Below are 23,498 nucleotides of genomic sequence, written 5' to 3'. Positions count from 1 at the left end.
TATTTCACATATAAAATCTAAAATAATTTGTTAAACAAAGCAATCCCACGTGATGACAGACTAGCAGTTTTGGGATGCATATATATCTCCTAAATTTATATACAAAGGCCAAGTTAAATCATAAAAACAGCATTCATATATTGAATGTCAGGTGCTATCTTGAAGACTTTGCATCAAAGACTCTAAACTCTGTCCCCATCTCCCCTGCCACACGCTCCAACAGATTTGAGGGTATAACGCAGTACCAGTAATCACCATGGCTTCTCGTGGAAGAGAAGCAGTGTCATTTGAAAAAACTTCTAAATGAATTGGCACCTTGCCTCATCCCCATCAGGAGATTATGCCCCTCTGATTAGGATAGACTGTTTTAATCCTGAGATGGAGGGAGATTGTACCTAAGTCATAGATGAGGAAAGTGAAATTTAAGAAGGTAAAATAACTTGCTCAAGATCTGGTTTGCCTGGATTCACAATTAATGGTAAAAGTAGGATGAGAAGTTTGGGCTTCTGTAGGCAAGTCAGGACTTCTTTCTCCTAGATCACTGACTCCTTCATGTGGGTCTTCAAACTAGGACACCAAAGACAAGTGTTTTTCATGTAGGTTACATGTTCCCGGTCAATGGAGATAAGGACAATAAACCAAGGGAATCTAATATTCACTTCTTCCAACTACTTGCTCTTTTATTATTTCCTTGCCTTCTTTCAGTTGTGAGTGGCAAAAATAACCAACTCAAACAGGCTTAGGCAAAATCACACATAAATGGAGAATTTCCTGGCATACAAAAAAGAAGGTTCCATGAGGTAGCTCTCAGACACACCTGCACCCAGAAATTCAGAAAATATTCTCAGAAATGTCTCTCTCTGTCTTTCCTTTTCTCAGCTCTGTTTTCCTTGATGTAAGCTTCGGTTACAAGACATGCCCTTCTTCCTGGTGGCCACTCACAGCTCCAAGCTCATGTTCTTCCAGCTAAGCACTTCTAGCTGAAAGAGAGCATCTCTGTCCCCAAAGTCTTTAAGTTTAAGCAGAAGTCCCAGGACTGCCTCTCATTGGCTCAGCTTAGAGTATATGCCCATCCATTAGCCAGTCACATTGGTCCAGCAGTAGCATGTGGTGGCCATGTCTGGGTCACATGACCACTCCTAGAGGCCAGAGCTTTCATCTTGTCCTCTACAACCATTTGATCTGAGAATGGAGGAGGTGTGGTTCCACTCAAGACAAGTGGAGGTGGGCAACTGATGCCAGGCAAGGAAAAGCAATTGCTCTGTGCCTGGTCTTTGTCTTTGCTGGTGACAGCTCTCTGAAACAACTCTGTCTGGTAGGATTTCTTACTACACAAATCTCTGGTATTCATGAGACTGAGAGAAAATTCAAGAATATTTAGAACTATTTAGTATCTCCCCGTTGAATTCCCCTTGCTCCTTGAACTCCTTTGTTGTGGATCTGGAACAGCACCGTGAACTACGAAGATATAGCTCATGTCTTTGCATCTAGTCCACCTGTGTACTCCATTGTGTTTTTAATTAACTGTCAGGTGCATGATGGCTGTGTGTGTGTGTGTTAGTGTGTGCACATGTGTGTAAGTTTCTATCTCTAGAGATAACTTTGTTACCCGTCCTGGTCAGAGAATGGGCAGCTCTGGCAAATTGCATGGTAAGATTAGTTGTTGAATGGACAAATGGTGGAATCAGATTGAAAAGTATTTTATAACTCTCCCTTGTTCCTTTTATGTTTCTAGTGATAATAAAAACAAAATAACGAACACCCCTAGTGGTTTCAGTGATGACCTTAAGTCTCTGGAGTCCCTTGCAATTCAGTAGGTCCTTGATTAACACTATCTGTTGCATTTTTTTTTTTGCTTAAACGTTTGGGGTTTTTTTGTGCTTCTGGACTTGTTCTTTTGGAAATCAATCTGGCTCAAGGCCCTGGCATAGAAATAGTTACTTGGTTCCTGGTGTAATGACTTAATTTAATTCGGCAAACATTACCTGCAAATCTGCTATGTGTGAGTTCCATGAAAGCCCTTGAGATATGAATTTATAGCAAATGATCCTGCCCCCAAGAGGCACCAAATCTTTAAAGTGAATTAGGTATGGAGTGGTCTGAGGAGATGTCCAAAAAGGTGTCTGGCGAACAGTGTTCAACAGATCTATAAGCAAATGAAAAGAATATTAATGAATTGATTAAACCAGCATTTCTCATGCACCAGGGAGGAGATGGGCGAGATCCCTGTTGACGTGAAGCTTGCATTTCATGTAAGAGACAGACAGATAAACCAAATAAATGAATGTATAATGGCAGCCTGTGCTACGTGCTACAACATTAATGGGATTGGAGATAGGCCCGTCAAGAAGGGCTTCTTGGAGGAGGTGATATTTAAGCCGATTCCCAATGTCAGAGGGATCAGCCATGCAAGGAGCCAATGGAAGAACATTCTAGGCAGGAGGAGCAGGAAGTGCAGATTCTCCAAGGCTGAAAGATTAGTAGGTTCGAAGTTGGAATGGCTGGAGGGTAGTAAGCAAGAGGGAGAGCAGCACATGATGCAGTTGGAAAGCAAGGTGGGGGCCTTCCTTCAGGGACTGGAAGACCTTCCCAGGGCAGACAGGTAGGATGTATAAAAGCATGGCACCTTCTGGAGATATTATTAGCTCAGAAGGTGGCCGCTCCAGGGCGAGAACTACATTCATCTTAGAACTGCTTGGTTCGGGCCAGCCCGGTGGTGCAGCTGTTAAGTGCGCACATTCCGCTTCGGCGGCCTGGGGTTCGCCGGTTCGGATCCTGGGTGCTGACATGGCACCGCTTGGCAAATGCCATGCTGTGGTAGGCGTCCCACATATAAAGTAGAGGAAGATGGGCACCTATGTTAGCTCAGGGCCAGTCTTCCTCAGCAAAAAGAGGAGAACTGGCAGTAGTTAGCTCAGGGCTCATCTTCCTCAAAAAACAAACAAAAAGATCTGCTTGGTTCTTGTACATTACCCTCCTTGAGTTTTTATTTTTTAAAACAATTTCATTGAAGAATAATTAACATATCACAAACTGAACATATTTAATGTGTGCACTTTGGTAAGTTTTGACTTATGACACACCCACGAAGCAGTCACTACAATCAAGCTAGTAAACATCTCCACCCTTAAAAGTTCCCTCCCGCCTCTTTGTCATCTCTCCTTCCATCTCTTGTCCTAGCTCCTTCCCCAAGGCAACCGCTGATCTGCTTTCTGTCCCTATATATTAGTTTGCCTTTTCTAGAATTTTATATAAATGGAATCATAGAGTAGGTGGGGTTACTTTTTATAGCCATTAAGCCTACACAGAATTCAAGTCTTCTAATCTTTTTTCCACATGTCTTTTGTGTCTGAAAAGGATCTTAAGAGTCATTTAAGAATAAACCTCTTTTTCTATAGTTGAAGTCCAGAACATGTGTTTTCTTGACTCTGAAGAGTTGAAGGATTTTCTGGCTTAAAAATACAGACTATGCCTCCCCTTTTGTTCTCTCCATTATTATTTTGGAATATACAGTTGACCTAGAAAAGATAAAGGGGGATGGAAACGACAAAAGATTGGGGAAGTGGGAGCAGAGCGATGAATAGACGAACCAAAGGAAGACGCTGCTTAATCATTCTGATCCCAGAAATAAGAGGTGGGGACGACCAATTTTCTGCTAATTAGAATGAAGGAAAATACGTTTCACTAAAATTGTGCTGGACGTAATTTAATCTTTGATGATTCAGAATGGCCTTGGGGTCATCATGAGCATCAACTCTGAAATCAGAAGCATGGGGAAGAGGGAAAAACAGAGACCTCGCGCTCAGGGACCACGTGTGTGTGTGCTTACACAGATATGTCCACAGTCCCCTCCAGTAACAACAGAGAGCTTCTGCATTTATTTATTTATCTTAATTGCTTCTGCAATTATTTAGATACAATTGTTCTTTGCTTGTTTCCCAAAGAATTTATAAGCACTCACATGTTGCAGAGCAATGCAATGTGTGAGTTTTAGATGTTAAACTATACAGAGGCCGAGTATAAAATATATTCACCCATCCATTTATCTAGTAAACACTTAGTAAGCACCTACTATCTTCAAGATATTTTTCTAGGTATGGGGTATATGGTCACAAATAAGATAATTACTTCATTCTATATATTTGCCTGTATATGTTTGTGTGTTGAGCATGGTTCACTGGAAGTTGTTAAATATATTATTAATGGAGTATAAAATGTGAAAGCTGACCCTATTCACAGGATAAGAGTTTACAGGCATTAATAAAACAGTTTGGCAATAGCCACTGCAATTACAGATCCCCATACTCTTTGATCCTCTAATTGCACTGGTAGAAATTTATCTTAGAGATGTACTCACCGTGTACACAAAGATGCGGTATGATGAGGCTCATGTCACCTTGTTTCCTGTTTCTAAATGCCCATCAAGGTAGGACTGGTTAAGCAAGCCATGATACGTGCTTATGATTGAGTACTATGCATTCACGGCAAGAATGAGGTTGATTCATCTGTGCTGACATGGAACAAACTCTTACACAGATGGATAAGGGGGGATAAAGCAAGAAACACAGTAGCTTGTGTGGTGGGCTTCCATTTGTCAATAGGATGGAAAAAGGGCAGTGTATGTGCTATGTAAAGAAACACAAGATGCTTTAACTTTTGAAAAGTTGCTGCTGATCAGGGGAGCTAGGATGGGCAAAGGGTGACCCCTTTGAATTATTTTAAATATAAAAAAATGTGCATGCATTGGATTTTCAGTCTTTTAAAAGTAGATAAATAGATAAAATAAGTAATGGATGCACATAGATTTTCTTATATTTATCTTGGGGCATCTTATAATTATTTTATGCGGAAGCCTCCTCAGGTTGCTATTCTGTCTCCCTTGCCTCTTTATCATGCCCTGAAAGAAACAGACAGAAGGAGATGTTCCTGCAAATGAACCCTCTCATCAGGTTTCTCTACTGCCGATGAAATTGATGATTCATTAACCGCTTCTCAGAATCCTAAAGTAATATGGAACCCTGAAGGAAGGTGATATCCCCCGCATAGATACACCCCACCTGGAAAGTGATGCTCCTTTGGGCCACTGAGAGTGGGCATCTGTGCACCAGATGTGGGACGGAGTGACTCAGCTCAGAAGAGGAGGGTCTCTGTGGTTGGAGGCTGAAAAGGGGCCTGGTGGAACTTTGCAGAACTCAAGAGATCCCAAGCCTAGACTTAGGAAAAAGGACCCTAAAAATAGAGAAAGCCATGTATGGACAGAACTTCATCTTCTATTCAATAACACCAGTAGGTTCAAGGAATGAAAGGTCTCTAGGTGGAGAAAAGAAGAGAGGGTGATTCCACATAGAAAAACTTGAGGTAAACCCCTTGGGCAATTTCATTCACTCATTTCTTTAACAAATAAGAATGGACACCTTCTTTAGACCAGCACTTTCTTTGCTACATGCTGGGCATGTGCTGAAAGAACATTGAGACCTAGTCACTGCCTTCATTGAACTTTTCATTTCATGCTAGGGAGAGAGCCATGGGTCAAATAATCTCATGGATAAACATATAATTATAAATTGTGATAGAGATTCTTGAGGAAACTTGCAGAGTAAAACAGATGGCCCTGATCATATCACAAGAGCAGAGGAATTCTCATTCACCTGTATATTTAGGCGCTTGCTAATATTAAGAATTTAATGACATCATCCTAACTTTAGAGCTGAGGACATTGATGGGCAGGGAGATAAAGCTGCTTGCCCCTCTCAGCAGGTATGGGTGAAGTTAAGATTTGAACAAATTAACACAGGGCTCAGGCTTAAAGAGAGCCTGATCATGCCCATTTGGCTATTTTAACTATAAAATACATGACCTTTACGTGCTCAGTGGTTAATAGTGAGCAGAGGTCTCTAAGCAAAAAGATTAGTCTGTTTTGGTGACATTTAGAGTATTAATTTAGAACATGAAGGACCCTAAACCATGTCTTCTCCCTGTAGTTAAATGAAGCAGATGCCTGGTGAATAGACACTGGTATTAATAGTCTAGACACAAGACTCATGATTTTTTTTGTCTTAATAATAATAATGTAACAAAATGATAGTGTCATGGGACAAAAAATAGTGACTAAAGACTGAAATGTCTCTCTATATTTATTCTAGTCCCCAAAGCAGTAATGGTTGGTAAAGGAATGTGTGTTTTTTCCCAGCGACCCCAGTGATATAAAATTAGGATTATTAACCTTTGAGTGTGGATAGACATCAGGGTATTGATGTAGCCTTGGGATGGGGTAGCGAACAATATTCCTGGGAGAAAGTCTTCACTCCTTTCTTATTCTTCTAGAAGGGCATGGTACCAAAAAAAAAAAAGTTAAGAAAAACTGCTCTTCTCAAAAAGCCAAGAAACTGTAGTTCCCTATCTTGAGACATTTGGCAAATCTCATTTTCCTACAGATGTCGTTGGACATAAATTGATGATTTCAAGAAGCAAATAGAATATTCTGCAATGCTCGGTATTAGGGAGTTCAATGTGATCAGATGGGGCTTTGTCAAATTGAAGTATTTGAATTAACTTACACCATAAAAGTGAAAGTGTAAAGCTTTGCTTTTTTTCCAAGCTAATCAATGAAGATTAATATTCTATGGGAACCTGATTTTGCAGATGGAGCTGAGCTGCACTATTTTCCCTACCGTTTTTTTCCTCATAGTAAATAAATCATTTTTATTATACTGTATGAATTTACTTAGCTCTTTTAATAGCCTTTGTAAGAATAATGCTTCCTTTGATTATATTACATTTTTAAATGTGTGCAGTGTGTAATACAATTCTGCTGTTGGGGGGAGGGGTAGTCAGAGATGGAAGAGTTGCTGAATAGATCAGCTTTGCCAGCTTATCCCCCGTGTTTTAAACCAGGTGAAGAAATGTCTGGATATCCTGGGAGTTTTAGGAGCAAATTACTAAGTATTAGCTTGGATAAAAATGGTTCATACCTATGCCTTGTATAAAATTTTTTCTATTGGGGAAGATTAGATTATTCTGAAAGGATTTGGTCTTTATAAAACTATTCTGGTTGTTAATTTGTGCCTTTTTATCTTCCAGGTGTGGCAAATTTATTTGATTATCCCTCCCCTTTCCCCAAAGAAGGGAAGTAAATATTATAATTTCGGGGCCAAATCCACATGTATAAATCGATCATCTAAACTAAAAAGCTGCTGACGGGTTGCCTTAGCGTGTCCTGCAAGTGGTCTCATTCACAATTGATAAACTGACTTCTCATCCTGCATTCTTGGAGGTTTAACCCTTGAAGGACAGAGATAGCTTGACCTTCACATGAAACAAGAGAAGTGAGAAAGGGAGAGAGTGAGGGACAGGGAGAGAGGCAAAAAAAAAGAGAAAGAGATTTCATTAGACACAAAAATACAGTGTGATTTTATGCATTAGACCAAATCTCAAGTGCTTAAAGCTCCTGATGAGAAGAAATCAGAATCACCCAAACTTGAGCTTGTCTTTTATGTGCCATAGTTAACAACAAACTAAGCTTCTTAATGTATTTTGTCCATCAAGTCACTCTCATGTTTAGAAACTTTAATAGCTCCACACACACTGTTATGGGATTAAAGAAAATGCTTGAGTCTGATCTTTTAAGGTTCTCATATCTAGCCTCAATATGTAAACTCTGTATGTGTATGTGTTTGTGCATGCATCCAGTAAGCTCATGGGACTTTGATTCAGAAGACCCAGGTCTGAACTCTGTTTCTGCAGTTTGTTAGTTGTGTGACAAAGGGCATGTCACTCATCTTTTCTAGATCTCCGTCTTATTATTTTTGTAACGGGAGTAACAGTAATAATAACCACCATAGTGATTATAGCAATTATAATACTGCTTAATTGATTTAACTGATGTTTTGGGGGAACGAATATAATCAGAGACCGTATCTTTAAGTGCTTCCACCCTCTAAGGGGTCACCAATGCTGTTGATGGCCATTATGTGAATGAAACATCTAACTTGATAGAGAAGGCTTGGAGAGCCTGATGGGACGGATAAGTAAATGTCTCTACTGCTTGTGGCACATGCTGGACCACAGTCAGTGCAAAATTGAGCTCTCTGAGGAGACCTCAAGTCCTGATAGTCTATGGAGTTGATTTGAATGGCCATCCAAGAGTATAGCTTCCAATCTTTTTTGGATAAGAGTAACGTTCCATAGCCCCCTACCCCTTTTCAACTTTGGTGGCTTTCTTTATCATGTAGCTAAGTAGAAAAGACCATGGTAAAATATCTAAACAGTGAAGATGCTTACAAAGCAAACAATAAAAGTCCTTCTTCTTTCTTTACCCTCGACTCCATTCCCCTCCTGTTGACAGTATACCACCAATACACTATCTAGATATATATTAGATATCTATCAATCTCTATCTAGATACATAGCAGGTGCATCCATATGTCATTGATGATATTTGACCATTCAGACATATAAAAACAACAATGTATTATGCTTCAACTGAATAACACCCACATTATGGATGTATAAATGTGTATTATTTTATCCTAGAGGGACAGCCTATACAGGCTCTTCTGATTCAACATCCTTCTACTCAAGAATACATTTTGGAGATCTTTGCATCTCAACATGTGTAGATCTGTTCTATTTTTTTTAAGGTTACATAAACTTCCATATTATGGATGTCTTTTCATTTATTTGCATATTTACTCCCTTATTGAGGAATACTAAGTTTTTCTCCCCCTAAATGTTCACAATTATCAGCAATGCTATGTGACCATCTAAGGACATGCACCTCTGTGTGTATGGGTGAATTTTTTATAAGATACATTCCTAGAAGTAGAGCCTTGAGCCTTTTATGAAAAATCCCCCATTATGCCTTTCTCATGGTAAAAAGCTTAATAAGTTTGCAATTATATGACCAATAATGAACGTACAATGAGCTTTATGAGCAAAAAACTCTCAACTCAAGTTTGGCAAAATGGTCTCTAACCTCAGACTTGGGCTACCTTAAGAAAAAAAATGAGAAACGCTTTGAGTTTTCAACTCTTAATTGTACTTAAGAAATTAGTTAGTTTTTAGATGCAAAGCATTCTTTATTTGGCATTTGAAAAGTTGCAAAATACACAGACAATTAAGACAGTGATGTGTGTGCGTGAGTGCAGGCACACATTTGGACATTTTAATGTCAAAGTATGAAAAAATATGAATGCTCAGGGGAACTGCCATTTTGCTTTTGAGGTCCAAGGTCATGTATCTAGCAGATCTAAATTTCTACCCCCTGGGAAGGAAGTATATGCTTACTCTACCCTTTAATAAAGGCATAGAAATGGACCATGCATTCTGTATCAAAGCATGAGTGAGTGCTATTCATTTTAAGAAGCACTCAAGCACTGTGAAAATTAGCACTGGAACATGGTTCCCACTGAAAGCAACACCATGAGCCTAATGAGAAACTGAATACTATATATTCATCTCTGCTAGCCCAAGATCTTTCTTTTCTGTTGTTTGAACAGTTCTGAAATGCCTTCTCTTCATGGGCACAGTCTCTTCAAGGCTGAGATGCATCTCTCACTTCCTTCCCCTGCCTGGCTGGAAATGAGAGCCCTCATAGCTTTTTTCTTTCCACTCTCTACCCCAGTTTGGGGTTTAGCTATGTGGATCTCCCTGATATCTGTCCGGCAACTACTTCCTTTCTGTTTATATTCCCATTTCTGTCTTTACTGTTGCCTTTAGTTTTTTGTGTGTGTGTGTTAAATATTGTGGTTTGCAAAGAGACAAAGCTGACTGATGAATACACCGACCGTATTTGTTGGTTGATTTGCTTTTGAGCAAACCAAAATTTGGAAAATCGTTGGGGTAGGGAAAGGTCACTTGGCTATGAAGCTAATGCTGTTAGGAATTGGAGAAGGGATTTGAGTTTGCAAACAGGATGAGGGTTTGAAGACTATACCAAAGCATTACTTAAAAACCATGTGTTACATAATGTTCCTCAAATAAGGGTCCAACAAGTTTCTTTTTAGCATTCAGTGCCATGCCTTCCATGAAGCAAACTGGTATTCTTCCTTTAGATTACTGATGAAAAGCTCCAGGAGAGGGCTGGGCATTCCCATGTTAATGACTCTTTAGAATGGCTTTCAATCCTTCATGGTAAAATATTTTTTGAGCTCTTGCTATGTGCCAGGAATGTTAATAGATATTAGACATATGGAGGTGAATAAAATGGACAAAAGTCCTACTCTTAGAGCTTCTAATGGAAAATGAAAGCTAATACTATTGTCCTAGTTATCTATTGCTGCATAATAAATTACACTAAAACTTAGTGGCTAGAAGCAGCCCACATTTATTCACTCATGATTTCTGTGAGTCAGGAACCTGGGAGTGTCTTGAGTAGTTTTGATAGGTGTTGGCTGGGGCAAAAATCATATCAAAGCTCTACTTGGGGAAGATCCCCCTCTGAACATCCTCAGGTGGCTATTGGTGGGCCTCAGAATTCTGCTGCCCAACTTACCGACGTGGACCCCTCCAGAAGCCTGCCTCATGACAAAGTTTCCAGTTCCCCAAGGAGTGAGAGAGGACACCAGGATGGAAAACACAGTCAGTCATTTTATTACCTGATCTTGGAAATGACACCCCATCACTCCTGCTGTATTCTCTTCATTAGAAATGAGTTAATCTAGCCCATCCTCAAGGAGAGGAAGTCATACAAGGACAAGGATCAATGGGGACCAGCTTAGAGGCTTCCTACCACATTTATTAAGTGTCTACCCTGGGAAACACTGAGAAAAGCATAAAACAATGATAGTAATAATGGCCAATGACATTTATTTGGACTTAATATTGTAACAGCTTTGCGTTAAGGATAATGATAATAAAAACTCACCTTGATTGAGCAACCACTGAGTGCCAAGCATTGTGCTAAGTGCTTCACGTGCCTCTTCTCATTTGAGCCTCACAACAACCCTCAGGCCATGGGTTCTATTATGTGCCCATTTTACAGATGAGGATACTGAGGCACACACAGCAATGGTCTCTAAAATTATCTTCTCCATGTGATACCATAGGTCCACATTTTCGTCCCGTTCACCAACCACATGTTAAGTCTAAATTCATTTTCACCACTTTGAATATCTGGACAGAGAGAAAACTCAGACAGCCAAACATTTGAGTTCTTTCTGTCCCCACTGTTCTCTCTCCTCTGAAAGCCTAACGGTAAGGGGTAATTGCCCTGATCAGGTCATGAAGAGTCATCTGAATTATTTTGAAGCAAAAGTATTATATTTCATGGACATGGGTCACATGCATCAATATCTCCACTTGCCCCAACCTCTCCTCCCAAACCAATTTATGAGAACGAAGACTCACTTCACAAGCAAATAAATTGTCAATAAATAGTCAAGCTCTGGATTTGTGGCTGCTCTCACCTCCTGTACAGTTCCATTCAGTGAATCCATTAAAGCTTAAAACTGAACATTTTAGGAAAGAAAAATGAAAACCCTTGACACAGTCAAGGGATGTGGGAATTAGAAAATGCAATTCATGTGACTTGGTGGAATGCCAGTGAAGCTGCCATTGGAGGATTCATTAAGCAGCACTCTACTCACTTTTAAGGAAAATGGAGACAGAGAGGGCTCTGGAGATGCCCACTGTGCATTTGGCTGATGGTTATGACCACCTCCTCTGTACTAGGCACTGTGCTAGGCATTGACATATCATGGCATACAGAACATAGACCATCTCCTCAAGGTTTTTACAGTCTGCTGGGAGTAGTCAACAAATGATTTAAATAATGCGTGATATATGCTAGGCAGAGGAAGTTTAAAATTTTATGGGCACACGTAGTCTTGAGAGTGAGGCAGAAAAGCCTTCCTGGAGGAGGGATTGGCTAAGCTGAGAGCTGCGGGCCATGAAAGTGTTAGACAACTGAAGGCAAAGGAGAGCACAGTTTGCCAAACATTAAGTAAAAATACCTAAAGTCAATTGAAGTCACGATACATCTGTACAATGGCAAGAAGGTCAGTATATTGAAGGAAAGACAGCAAAGAGAAGGCAGAGGTGACAAGTTGGAAAAGTAGCCAGGGTTCAGATCATGATGGGGCTTTTAAGCCTCACTAAATATTTTGGGTTTCTAGCAAGCACATTGATGTATTTTAAACCAGTGGGAAAAAGCTATCCTCTTAATCAACAGCCTAGCCCTAGGCCTTTTTTAAAAAAAATATTAGAGAATTTGGGGAATAATTTTGAATGAATGATAATGTGTTAATGGCCCTAATATTCTGTGTTTCTGTAAGCCATGGGGACAGGGAGGGAGGCAGTGTGACATGGTTATTAAGACCAGTGTCTGGAATTCTACTCGATCATTTGCTTAATGTATGACTTTGTGGAAATTGCTTAACCTCTAAGAATCTCCATTATCCCATCTGAAAAATGGGGAGAATAATAATACTTACATCGTAGAACTTTTGTAGGGATTGTATTCATTTCCCATGCTGCGTAACAAATTAACACAAACTTAGAGGCTTAAAACAACACACATTTATTGTCCCACAGTTTCTGTGGGTCAGGAATTTGGGCATAGCTGAGTTGGGTCCTCTGCTTAGGATCTCACAGAGTGCAATCAGGGTATCAGTCAGGACCGGGTTCTCATCAGAGGTTTGCCTGGAGTAGGATCTGCTTCCAAACTCACTTAGGTGATTGGCAGAATTCATTTCCTTGTGGCTTTAGGATTCATAGCAGCTTGCTTCTTCAAAGACAGAAATGGAGAGGATCGTGTACATAGGGAAAGAATGAAAGTGTTTATCCTGGTGCCAGGCACACAGAAAACTGACTCGACTCTATTAACTGTTGTTGATATAGTTACCATATGATGCGAGGATGATGCAGTAGACTGTTTTTGTGGCTTGGGTAACAAACAGGTAGTGGATGTACAATACTGGTTAGCGCCGTTGGTCAAATACTAATGATGGAGAAGTCAAGATTACCTTTCTTGGATGGGGCATTTTGTAGATGAATCAAACCCACTGTCTATAAGAGTAAGGCACCCTGGGAAGATAACTCACGTATTGTTATACTCTGGCTCTGAGGATATAGTACCAACAATTATACTAGAAAATGAAGGGCAAAGCAGATGAAAAAACCAAACAGAAAGAAGGAAAAGTAATAAATATAAAAACAGAAATCAATAAAATTGACAATAGAAGAGTAGCAGAGAAAATAAATTAAACCAAAACTGATTTTTTTCAAAGTATAAAAAATTGGTAAAAGTCTAGTGATATTGACAATAAATATGAGATGACAAAAATTATAAACATCACACATTAATAAGATAATAAGGAAATATTACAAATAATGTATATACGTTTATCCAACAGCTTAGATAGAACAGACTAATTTTCTAAAAATCTTTATCAAAACTTTACCACTCTAGATGAACTAGATAGCCTAAATAGTCCAACAGCTTTTAAAGGGATTTAGTTTACTTAAAATATCCCTTTAAAACAAAAATTGATAGACCAAGATGGTATTTCTGGTTATTCTACCGAACATTTAATGTTGAAAAAACACCAATTAAACATAATTTCTTCTAAAAGCAGAATGGGAGGGGATACATCCCAACATATCTTATGAAGCCAGTACTAACCTGATACCAAAAGCCGACAAAGGACTTATAAGAAAAATCCTTCATGAAGACAGACAAAAAAATCCTCAACAAAATATTAACACATCAAATCCAGCAATACATAAAAGGAATAATATAACACAACCAAGTGGGGTTTACACCAGGAATGCGAGGCTTGTTTAATATTTGAAAAATCATGTAATTCACCATATTAACGTAATAAAGAAGAAAAGTAACACATGGCCCTATAAAATAATGCTAAGTAAATATTCGAAAAAAGTGAATATACGCTGATGACAAAAACTCTCAACTAACTGAGAATAGGAGGGAACTTTATCGACCTGATAAAGATCATCAACAAGAAACCCTACAGCTAACCTCATACTTAATGGTGAAAGACTGAATGTTTTTCCCCTTAGAGCAGGAACATGAAAATGAGGTCCACCCTTACCATTCCTATGCCACACTGTCCTGGAAATCTTAGCGCAATGGGGTGAGAAAAAGAAATAAAGAGTACACTGATTAGAATGGAAGAAATCAAAGTGTGCCTATTCACAGACAATATGATTATCTATTTAGAAAATCCCAAGAAAGCTCTAAAAGCCTCTGAGAACTAATAAATGAGTTTAGCAGGGTCCCAGGACACAAGCTCAAAACATAAACATCAATCGTTTATCTATATATTAGCAAAGAACATTTGGAATCCAAAACTTTAAAACAGTTTACGATTGCTTCAAAAAGATGAAATACTTAGGTATGAATCAACAAACATGTAAAGGATCTTTATGCTAAAAGTATAAACTGTTCATGAAGCTAATTAAAGAAGATCTACATAAATAGAGAGACATACTGTGTTCACGAATTAGAAGACTCAAAATAGTAAAAATGTTAATTCTCCACAAACTGACCTAACAATTTAACACAATACAAATCAAAATCCCAGGGCATTTCTTGTGAGTATAGACATAAGGATTCTAAAGCTCATACGGAAAGACAGAAGAACTAGAATATCCAAAATAAAGAAGAATAAAGAACAAAGTTAGGCGAACATGTCTTACATATTTTATTTAATATCATCTTAGAGTAATCGCAGTAGCGTGGTATAGGCAAAGGAGAGACGTGGTGATCAATGGAATAGTATAGAGAGTCCTGAAATAGACCCACACCAGTATAGTTCATTGAGTCTTGAAAAAAGTGCAAAATCAAGGGAGAAATGATTTTCTTTCACCAAATGTTATTGGTACAATTGGAAATCTATATGCAAAATGTATGAACTTTGCCCTAGATCTCATACCTTATGCAAAAATTAATTCAATATGGATTATCAAATGTGGAACTATAAAATGTTAGAAAAAAACGCAGGAGAAAATATTCATGTCCTGGGGAGTTAAGAACGTGTTTTTAGACATGGCACCAAAAGCACAACTGAAAAAAAAATGAATCAATCTAACAATAAATTTTTAAAAATAATTTATCTCCAAGGATTCTGGTAAAAGAAGGAAAAGACAAGGGAGAAATTGGGAGGAAATATTTGCAAAATATTGCCATAGTTCCTGGCAAAAATTACACACTTAAAAATACATGTGGATTGATTAACAAAACAATAAAGCATTAGTTTTAAAAAGCTATATGTTGGAAGCTAGTCTAGGGGAAATAGAGTACCTAGTTGGACATATATACTTATGCAGTAATTCTTTACAGTAATAGATTACTTGTCGTTAAAAGGTGGACTATTTTATATTTAGAATTTGCAATATAAGGAGGCCACTGACGGGTTTTACACAGGGGTGGTGGGGTGGTCATTTGATCCAGTTTCTGTTTAAGATCACACAGCCTGCAGTGGAGAATGGAAAGGAGAAAGGCCAGAATGGAACCTATGTGTTTTCATCAGTGCTACATCAGGGAATATTCTTCTACATATCTTTGTCCATACGTTGTGTATCTATCGATCAATACAATTCTGAAAATGAGATTACTAGGTCAAAGGACATGCATATTTAGAAATGTTATACATACAACCACTTGACCCTTCAAAATGGCTAGAAAGTTTTTTACTTTTACCAAGTACCAGGAGATTTTGTATTGGACTTCTAGATATAATATATGTTGATACAATATCTGTAATTTGAAGTATGTACTGTATACTTGTGTATGACTTCTTTCTTTGTTTCTTGTAATAATAATAATAACGTGGGTTTTTTAAAGACTTCTAATAATGTCTTCTCGAACAGGATAGAATATTCTATCCCGGACTTCCCAGCATCCCATTCCAAAGCTTAACATCAAAATGATACACCCCCCCCTCAAAAGAAAGAAACGAAGTCCCTATTGCATAAAGAAAGGGCAGCAGCTGGCTTTAGTGCAAAGGTTGCCAATGTGGAAGCTGCACTTTCCAATAAAAACAGCCAGCCAGTATAGAAACAGTCCATGTCCCATTTCTACTGTATGACTCTGATTCATAAATTACTAAAGTGTATTCCTGAGAAATAAATATTTCACCAGCCAGTGACAGACTTATGAGCTAATTAAAATCTGAGCCCTGGAAGCAGTGGTACCATTAGCTCGATTCACAGGACTGGAAACTGTGTGGCTGCTCATTGACTCAGAGGTAGACGTTTACATATGGAAAGGAGGGGGCTGGATTATTAAGAACAACATTTGGTTTTGGATGAAAGGAGCTCTCTGTTGAAGCTGAGATATTTAAAGGAAACCGGAAGTAACAACACAGAGTTTTCTGCTTATGGGAAGAGGGAGGCATCATTGCATAGTGGTTAAGTTACAAGCTTAGGGGTCACGTTGCTTGAGTTCAAATCCCAGCTCTGCCACTTAACAGCTGTAGGAGTCTGGGCTAGTTGCTCAGCCTCCCTAAACCTCAGCATCCTCATCCACACAATGAATATAGAAATATCATCTTCCTCACAGGGGCATGAGTGTTAACTGAGATAATATATTTAGATCATTAGCAGTGTGCCAAGCAAATAGTTGCTCAATAAATTTTAGATTACTATCATCAATTGTTTTATTCATGAGAAGTCATGTTTAAATGTTCAGTTTTCTGTTAAAAACTCACAACCCCTTGGATCATAAGCAATTTCACAGTATAAAATGTTTTGTTCTCTGGAAAATAATGCACAGTTTTGAGTACTTATCATGTGCCAAGTTGGGGCTGGTTCTAACCACTTTGTGTGTATTCTCTCATTTACTCCACATGATAACCAAGGAGATGGATATCACTAATTCCACTTTACAGAGGAAACTGACATAGAGTGGCAATGGATTATTTGCTCCAAAATTCAACCTAAGTTGTTCTTTCAAAATTTTTATTTCTTATAGTTCCAGCCTCAATTATAAGGGGTGGCCTTGGATTTTAAATCCAAATTCTTGGGAGAGAGAATCTGATTGTTCTTTCCTAGAGTCCTTTGGTCTAAAACAGTTATAGGCAAGGAGAGTGGTTCATGTGGTCATATATGGTGGCCAGCGTCCCACCCATCTGAGTGGGATTGCAATTTCAGAGAAAGAAAGCCTCTGTGAACTGGGTACAGATGTCTTCCAAAAGCATAAAATCATTGTTCAGCATTTCCCACACTTTCTTCTATTCATGGTATTTTCAGCACTATGTAATATTATTCATAGTACGTATCATACTATGCTTGTTTGGTTGCAAGAGAGGAGAGAGAATTAAAATTAGCAACAATAATGACAGTAATATTAAGAGTAGCTAATACTGTTTCCTGTATGGCAGGTTCAGTTATAAGCATTTGATAAATAATAACTTATTTGATACTTACTGCAGGGGGTTGAATACTGCTATCATCCCCATTTTATAGATACAGTGCATACCAAGGTATGGAAAAATAAATATTGTTAAGAAATAAACAGCAATTTTTGATGACATGGGTTTACTTACCTGTCTTCTAGGGTATAATATATACTGGTGTGTGTGTGTGTGTGTTTGTGTGTGTGTTGGGGATGGGCGTATCAGCACTGAAGTAGGGTTTGGATGAGGTGAGGTGAGAGTTCGTAATGAACAAAATGACGGTTCTAGGTGCGCCGATGGTTTCATGTAAGTGCATGACTAAGGAATGAATGAGCTTTTTTTTCAGTGGAATTTGGGTGGTATACTCACTCTTCATGAATGGGCCCTTGTCTTACATGTTCTTCTCCGTAGCTCCACGGAGGCTAGCTAAAACCTCAACGCAACTTCTTAAGATGAACTGACTTAGAAGAAAGGTAGTTTGCAAGAATATAAGGACGTTATTAAGCAGCACATTAATCAGGGCACTTTCGGTTGCAAGTGACAGAATCACAACTCAAACAGGCTTAAGTAGAAGAGAGAATTTATTGGCTTACGTAAGTGCGAAGACCAACAGGAGATTGGGTTTAGGTGTACAGATATATCACCTGAAATCTGTACCTCTTCTGTTATTTCGCTCAGCTTTTCTCTGTCGACATCATTGCCGGGAGCCCAAGAGGTACAGCAGTTCCAGGCTTGTTTTCTACCAGACGGGTAGCACTAGTGGAAAACAAATATTTCCTTCCTCAACTAAAAAATGAGAATTTTCTTTGACAGAATATTAGCGTGTAAATACCAGTCAGTTTTCTAAGTACTTTATATATCATTCTATTACCATCTTTAATTGTCACAACAATCCCATAAACTAGACACTAGGATTAACCTCATTTTAAGATGATGAAATTTAGGCACAGAATGGTTCTGTCAGTTCATTATCACTGTGTAACAAACTAGCTCCAAGCTTAGTGGCTTTAAAAGTGGTCATTTGTTGTTTCTCATGAGTCTTCAAATGGTAGTTCTGGTCTCTGCTGTGCTTGCTCATGAGCCTGCAGATGTCAGGTCAAGGGGCACCTGGATCCTCGAGTGTGCACTTGGCTGACATGGCTCACTTCTGCTCCTCATCTCTCTCACATGCCCTCAGGTTAACCTGATTCTCATAGCAAGGCAGAGAAGCCACAGTGAGCTAGCACAATTGTGCAAGAAAAAAGAGCAGAAGTGCTCAAGGCTCCCCCCACAAGCTTGACTGAGATGCAATTGACATATTGTGTGAGTTTAACGTGTAGAACATGATGATTTGATGCATGTATATATTATGAAATGATTGCAAAAATACAATTAGTTAACATGCTCATCACCTCACGTAACTGCTATTTGACTATGTGTGAGAGAGAGAACATTTAAGATCTACTCTCTTAGAAACTTTCAACTGTGTAACAGTACTCTTAACTATGTTTACCATGCTGTGTATTAGATCCTTAGAACTTACTCATCTCATGACTGAAAGTTTCTACTCTTTGAACAACGTCTTCCCATTCAATAATGAATAATGTGTCAGTGAACATTGGGGTGGTGCATATATCTCTTTGAGATAGTGATTTCATTTCCTTTGGGTGTATACCTGGAACTGAGAAGGCTAGCTTATATACTAGTTCTATTTTTAATTTTTGAGGAAACTCCATAGTGTTTTCCATAGTGGTTGTACCAATTTACATTCCCATCAGCAGTGCACAAGGGTTCTCTTCTCCAAATCCTCACCAATACGTGTTATCTCTTGCCTTTTTGATAATAGCCATTCCAACAGGTGTGAGGTGATATCTCACTGTGGTTTTAATTAGCATTTCCCTGATAATTAGTAATATTCAGCATCTCTTCAAGTACCTGTTGGCCATTTGTATGTCTTCTTTGGAAAAATGTCTATTCATTTCCTCTGTTTATTTTTTAATTCAATTATTAATCTTTCTATTAAGGTGTATGAGTTCCTTATATATTTTAGATATTAATCCCTTATCTGATATGTGCTTTTCAAATATTTTCTCCCATTCTGTATGGTGCCTCTTCCTTTTGTTGATCATTTCTTTTGGTGTGCAGAAACTTTTTAGTTTGAGGTAGTCCTACTTTATTTTTTATTTTGTCACTCATGCTTTGGTATCACATCCAAAAAATTATTGCCAAGATCATATCAAGGAGATTTCTCCTTATGTTTTCTTCTAGGAGTTTTACAGTTTCAGATCTTACATTTAAGTCTTTAATCCATTTCAAGTTGATTTTTGTGGGTAGTGTAAGATAGGGGTCCAATTTCATTCTTTTGCCTATGGATATCCAGTTTTCCCCACAGCATTTATTGAAAAGACTATCCTTTCAACTAAGTATTCTTGGCTCTCTTGTCAAATATTAGTTGACTTTATATGTGTGGGTTTATTTCTGGGATTTGATTCTGTTCCATTGGTCTTTGTGTTTGTTTTTAAGCCAGTACCATGCTGTTTTGATCACTGTACCTCTGTAGTATAGTTTGAAATCAGGAAGTGTGATGCCTCCAGCTTTGCATTTCTTTTTCAAGATTGCTTTGGCTATTTGGGATCTTTTGTGGTTCCATGTCAAATTTAAGATTGTGTTTTTCTATTTCTATGAAAAATGTAATTATAATTTTGATAGAGATTACGTTGAATCTACAGATGGCTTTGAGTAGTATGGACATTTTAACAATATCAATTCTTCTAATCTATGAACATAGAATATCTTTCCATTTATCTGTTTCTTCAATTTCTTTCTTCTTTAGCTTATAGTTTTCAGTGTACAGATCTTTCTCCTCCTTGTTCAATTTATTCCTAAATATTTTATTGTTTTGAGTGCCATTATAAATAGGACCTTTGTACTTATTTACTTTTCAGACAGCTTTGTTTTAGTATATAGAAATGCAACCAATTTTTTTATGTTGCTTTTGTATCCTTCAACTTTACTGAATTTGTTTGTTAGTTCTAACAGTTTTTTTGGTGGAGTCTTTAGGGCTTTCTCTATATAAGATCATGTCATCTGCAAGCAGAGACAATTTTACTTCTTTCTTTCCTATGTGGATGCCTTTTATTTCCTTTTCTTGCCTAATTGCTCCAGGCCTTTTGAGGCTTATGCTTGGAATGGAAACACTGTCGCTTCTGCCACATTTTTCTCTTTCTTTCGTTCTTCCTTCCTTCCTTCTTTCTTTCTTTCCTTCCTTCCTTCCTTCCTTTTTTTTGCTAGAGTAAGTCACAAGTCTGGACCATATTAAAAGAGTGGGAAAATAGATTACCACTTCATGGGAGGATATTGATAGCCATAGACAAAAATGGCATTGATAAATAGTAGGGTGAAGAATTGAACCATTTTTGTAATTAGTGTATCATAGTGATTATCAAACATGCCCAAAGTTACACCTCTAGCAGGAATCAAACCAAGTAAATCTGGCACCAGAGTCCAAATTCTTAACTATTACAATGGTCTTTATTTTTATATTGTTTTGATTGACTCAGCTTGGCTAACAGCCCCACACTGAACTATCATTTTGGCCAAGACAGTGAAATATTCTCATTGGTTGGTTTGGGCCCTGTCTGCACCCCTGAGGTGAGGGAGAGAAGTCAGTCACACCAGAACCACAGGGACTAGAAGTAGTAAAGAGTAGCTGCATAATGGAAAGTAATTTTCAGAAAGAGAAATGGATAGAGGTCAGGACACAAAAATAACATCCCCAACTGAGAGAGATGAGGTAGTTGCAATTGGGGGTACAGTCCGAGGGGAAAGCCGTGTCTTGAGACTCTTAGATTACAAATGGAGAGATGTTGCATGCGTTCTATGTTCTGGAGGGAGAGATTGAGGAGTTTCAGTGAGCTTTAAGTTGATGCATCTGGTGGACAGCTGAATAGTGATAAGGATGATATGAGAATTAGGAAGAGATGTTTTGTAGGAACAGGGTAGAAATATCAAACTCCAAGTCTCTCTGAGGATCCAAATGGAGTTGTCTGCACTATTTTTGCATTCTCAAGGCTAACACAACTCCTGGCATAAAGAGACCCTTATCATGCTTTGAAAAGCAGAGTGGATGGTTAGATAGATAATGGATATATAGATTAATGGATAAATGGTGGATAGCTGGATGGACGGATGGTTGGATGGATGGATAGATGATAGATGACAGATGAATAAATCAGCAATGAGTGAATCTCTAGATAGTAAGTTGAACCCTGTATTGCTTTCCACTTTTTGCCTAGAATTCTGTTTGCCATAAATAGCAAATTGGATATATATTCTTCAACTTCCGTCTATACCTGGCCTCTATGTCTTACCACATAGGGTTCCTTCTGTATGGAATCTGTACTTTGTATCGTCTAATCTTTCTCATTCTTTGAAGGTTAATCATTTTGATCTAGCTGAATGGGTTATGTGCGTTTCCAGTATGATTCTATAATTTTCTGAGCATGTTTATGTTATTACACAATACCTTTTATGATAATCATCCTTGCACACACTTATGAGCTCCTCAACCTCATCATCATCGTCTTAATCATTGCTGCACCCCAATGCCTAACATAGAGCCTGACCCAGACAGAGTGCGTAGTAAGTATATTTTGAATGATTAAGGAAATGATTATTAGCCAATGTACAAATAATGTGCATTGATAAGAATATGTAGTATCTAGGATAGATTTGTAGGTTTTATGGCCAAATGACATTTCCTGTGCTCTTTTCCTTAATAAATATGACTGAGTTAAAAAAAATAAAAATAAGCAATATTCTGGAAGTCCATCCTTGGCAAAATTTTCCCCTTTGAATATTGTGCTAAAATATTGTCAGTGCATTTAAAAAGAATAGGAGAAAGCTAGAATGGAGACCAAGAAAAATGCCAGTCTTCTTGCCTTACTAATACCTGTCAGCAATTCTGGGATGTCATCAGGAAGAGATCACTGGGGGCCAGAGGTACAGCAATGCCTGTCTTCAGTTTTATGATCGGTCCTAGATGGACAAAATACTTTGCCTATAAATGGGAGTGAGCAATTCATTTATTTCTATTCAGATGGCTATTTTAAAGGTTAGAAATTCATGACTTTAAATTATGGTGTTTTTAATCATAAGAATAATAGCTTCTACTTAAACAGTGCCTACTTATGTGTCAAGTACTTCTGGATACTTTATGTTTATCACTTCTGCTTAGATACGTTTTATAATCTCCATTTTACAGTTGAGCAAACTGATGTAGAGACGGTTGAAGAAACTCAGTTGGAAGCCATATGGCTGGCAAGTGTTTGGAGCTGAGATTTGAACCCAGGTTCACTTGACTCTGAACCCTGCAGTCTTTCCTGTGTACCACACCACCGGTAGAGAGGCGGGCCCAGCTGAGACGGGCAGAGCCTCCTTCAGATCAGACCAGTGTTCTCTTTCTGGCAGACAGTAAGCTAATCCTCTGTAAGTAAGACAGTCCATCCTACCTCTGACTGGATGCTCTTGTGCAAATCAGCGATGCAGCCTCTTGGAAGGCGGTTTATTTGGGGTCTGTTAATGGTCCTGTGAATGTTGGGACACATAAAATTTAAATTTTCCCTATTTATAAGCTTCCAAATGGCATAACTTTCAGAGGGCCACATCTTACTGCTACGGGCGAGGAGCTTCCAACATCTTAGAATAGTAGTTCTTAACCCCGCCTGCACATTGGAGTCACCTGAGGGGCTTTACAAAATACTAATGCCCAGCATGCCTTTGTTCATCGCAGCATTATTCACAATGGCCAAGAGGTGGAAGCAACCTAAATGACCGTGGACAGATGAATGGATAAAGCAAATGTGGTATACACATACAACGGAATATTATTCAGCTCTAAAAAAGAAAGCTACCCTATAATATGCTACAACATGGGTAAATCTTGAGGATGTTATGCTAAGCGAAATAAGCCAGTCACAAAAAGACAAATACTGCATGATTCCACTCATAGGAGATACTTAGAATAGCCAAACTCAGAAACAGAAAGTAGAAGGGTGGTTGTCAGGGGTCAGGGGAAGGAGAAATGGGGAGTTATTGTTTAATAGGCATAGAGCTTCAGATTTGTAAGAAGAAAAGGTACTAGAGATCTTTTGCACAACAATG

The 23,498-nt window shown here is 38.4% G+C and overlaps 1 protein-coding gene across 30 annotated transcripts in view; it reads left to right on the top strand.

The window, feature by feature from the left end:
• Nucleotides 1-23,498, top strand: part of RBFOX1 (RNA binding fox-1 homolog 1) — a 1,973,933-nt gene that overhangs the window by 1,445,689 nt on the left and 504,746 nt on the right. The window lies entirely within an intron of this gene.

This window comes from Equus caballus, chromosome 13 (assembly GCF_041296265.1).
Source record: "Equus caballus isolate H_3958 breed thoroughbred chromosome 13, TB-T2T, whole genome shotgun sequence".
In the NCBI taxonomy this organism is placed as follows: Eukaryota; Metazoa; Chordata; class Mammalia; order Perissodactyla; family Equidae; genus Equus; species Equus caballus.
The sequence above is the reverse complement of the archived record's forward strand: the minus strand, read 5'-3'. Positions and strand labels throughout refer to the sequence as shown.